Raw genomic sequence first — 3,627 nt, 5'->3', positions numbered from 1 at the left:
ATTCAAATAGGAGGCTCAACTCCACCTTCTCAAGGACACCCTATGATAGGGAATCAGTACCAGCCAGTGATGGTTTCATTTTTAAGAACCAATGTTCACTTATAATAATGAAAGAAAAATCAAATTGAGTAAATTAATTTGGGGTTTCCTTTACCTGTGGAATTACTAGAACACGTATAGAAGCATTTAAACATAGTGCCATTGAAAAAGATAAGAAACATATTGCCATCAGGGGTGCAAAGTACTTTTTAAATCTTCCTGTAATTATCCTTATTTTCCTTGCTAGCAAAATACAGGAGAGATGGAGTGGTGTAATGTGGGGATACAGTGTACTATATCGTTTTCATGGCCAGTATACATATGATCCTACTTAAAGAGATATAGTAGTGGGAAAAACAAATCCAAAATCAAAGGAAAACAATTGCCACAAGCCTGTGACCGCCATGGGTTGTTACACTTGCATGATGCACCCTCAGCTCCAATGAAATGATTGTTCCAAAGAGTGGAATTCTTTATTTGATCTTTTATTAGCAATTGGCAAATATATAATCTTGAAGCAATATTAAGCGGTCAGCAAAGGTATGACCTCTGCCAGTCCCAAACCACAAACTACCATTGAATAAGCAAGAACACGAAGCTTTTTCATTTTGCTTTTACCGTGCTCCCACTCATATGACTATTTACTGGAATGAACATAATAAATGCACAACACAGACAGGGAACCGATACATGGCTCCTACAGACATTTTACAGCTGCTTTATGAGAAAAGCTTACAATATCACAAAGATTCTAAGTCTTCCTAAGCTATGATAAATTTCACTTCCTTTCTTACCATTTTCAGTATTGAGTACAAGAGTCGGGATCCAGGGTGAGAGCCGAATTCGCTTGTTCTCCCTGATGGTCATGTCCATGGTTCTGAGGTTCGGAATGCTGTTCTTCAATTGTTTGCATGACTTGTATTCTTCTCCTTCCTCTTGCGCATCGACTGCTAGTCTTTTAGTTTTATTTTTATTCTTTTTTTCACTTAATTGGGTTCTTTCTTGTTTCTTGAGTTGTGGGTATCTGTGAGCAAGCAGATCTCAAGGTTGTATAATTTGTACATTCTTTGCTAATAAATGTACTTGAATCCCTGAATCTTAAAGAGTTTGCATCTGATGTGGATTCTCGTGATTTTGGGCAGAGTATTGGAGGAGACAGAGGAGTCAAGGAGAAACAAAAACAATAGGCATATGTAAAAAGAGATGCTGCAATGCTTCGAAATTTGATAGCATCCCAATGGGATTAGTCAGCGCAGGGCAGAGTATTACAGATAAGAACTGAAAATACACTTGGACTAAGATGTTAACCATCCTGTGCTATCACCAGTGGGATCATCAAGTTGATCTGCCACCTGTCTTCAGGAGTTTCAGCCCACTTATGATCAGGACTCCCTCAAGGTGGTGGGCCAACAGTGCTGAAGCACAACCTCCCACTGATGAGCTTAACAACTCGGCATTTGCCTCTATCAGAGTTGTTGGTCGCTTCCATCCAACAGATAGTCCACTCTTCAGGTATCTATGCAACTACTGAAGGGTCTGCAAAAGATGGATACACTGCCTGACTATCTGCCCCTCTGGACGTACTTGGTCCACACCCATGATGATCCTGTCTCTGCTGCCTCAGCTACAGCTCTGCTGGTTGACTTAACCTCTCTTCTAGTGAAGCCAAGGTCATGCAGCCACTTCTGGAAAGTGAACGCAATACAGTCACGACAACCTACTTCGAATGGATAACATGAAACATTCCACCATCTGTTTCTGTACTCTGATCTTAATTCTGCATATTTGGTTAACTTGCGCTCATGGGCTCCATCAATGTTGTCTTCCCAGGAGACTGTGAGTTCACCAATAACCACTTCTCTACTGGTGTCAGACCATACGATTATATCTGGTGCAATGTGGTGAAACCCATTTGCTCCTGGAAATTGCCTTTCCCGTCCAGGTTGGCCTTGACACACCAATCATTGGCGGATCAAAGTATGCTTGACAGTGGGCTTGCACTGTACACCCTTGACTTGGAGCCGTCTTTCACAAATTATATGCAATGTTCTGTGCAGCATGGGACATGAGTTAAGTTGTGCTGCAGTACCCTCTGCTCAACCACGGAGCGGTTCCATCTGCCACTGAACATTCCAAGATAGATGTCGTCGTTCAACACTTTCCCACCAGGTCCAAGCCCCTTGTTTGGTCAAGCCAACTGTTTTAGCTAACCTTTTCTCCTCTTCTACCTCTTGTAGTTCTTGTGTTACAAGCTCACAGCACTCCTTAACTGTAGAAATTGACCACCACTTGTGGGTTGTCCATCCAAGTCCCTGGCGGCCTAGCTGGGTAGACCCAACCGTCTCCTTGCGCTTCAGTCTAGACTCTGCCTCATCAACTGCTACATGGGCTGACCACTTCCTGCCTGATCTCACATTCGGCTGGGTGTTCTTAATGACAGGGTCTTTTGAGTCTCAAAGCATCAAGAATGATCCTACCTTGGCTACCTTGACCTCTTCAACAAGGGATTGCACTGGGATGGTAAGCTTTGTCTGGCTACTTTGGATTGCAACATTGGTGAGGCTGCTCGGTACTCCAAGCCACTTCTTAACATACTTGTTGAGCTTCCATTCCATTGCCACAACATGGGACATTGCCACTTCTCAAAAAGTTAGTGGCCATGTTATCCGTGGCATCAGTCCGTACTGCAAGCACTACAACTTCAACTTGCTAGGCAAGCCGCACTTGTCAACAGACATCAGACCTCTGCTGATCTGTTCTCCTGTCTCGAGAACTCTCTTGGTGTCTCTCAGCCTCTCTGTGTACCATCGACCAAGGGTCTTAACTGGTTGGGCCTGAATGGATGGAATCTCCTCTCCACGAAGGGTGAAATGAAAGTCAACCAGCTTTCCTCTCCTAAGAACAAGAGTCCTTGACTTCTTGGTCTTGAACTTCATTCTTCCCCAATCCATTAGCTCCTCGAGTCTAGATAGTACACTTTCTACTGCCTCCATGCTAGGACCCAAAATGATGAGATCATCCATATACACTTGTATTGGTGGTAACTCCCCTCCACCATCAAGTGCGACACCTGGTCCCACTGATTCTGCAGCCCTCACAATGACCTCCATGGCTAACACAAAAAGGAAGGGTGAAATTGCACATCCCATTGTGATACCAACGTCCAAGCTCTGCCACCTAGTTGTAACCTGCTGAATGGAAAACCTCATCTGGAAATCATTGTAGTACTGCATATCGAAGTTCCTCACCTTAGCAAGAATCTATAGGAATTCCATTGCAAACTCAAACAGGACATGGGGAATGGAACCATACACATTTGCAAGATCAAGCCAAACTACAGCCAGATTTCTTCTCAACCTTTTTGACTCCTGGATGGTATGCCATATCATATTAGTATGTTCAAGGCATCCCGGGAAGCCTGGTATTCCTGCCTTCTGTACGGATGTTTTTACCAATCCATTCTCTATCACAAATTAAGATATTCTTTCTGCTAGAATGCCAAACATATTCTTCTCCTCTAAATTCAGGAGTGAAGTTGGTTGAAACTGACTCAATGTAGTAGAATTCACTTCCTTCAGGATGTATACT

Source organism: Hypanus sabinus, chromosome 12 (assembly GCF_030144855.1).
Source record: "Hypanus sabinus isolate sHypSab1 chromosome 12, sHypSab1.hap1, whole genome shotgun sequence".
Classification (NCBI taxonomy): Eukaryota; Metazoa; Chordata; class Chondrichthyes; order Myliobatiformes; family Dasyatidae; genus Hypanus; species Hypanus sabinus.
The sequence above is the reverse complement of the archived record's forward strand: the minus strand, read 5'-3'. Positions refer to the sequence as shown.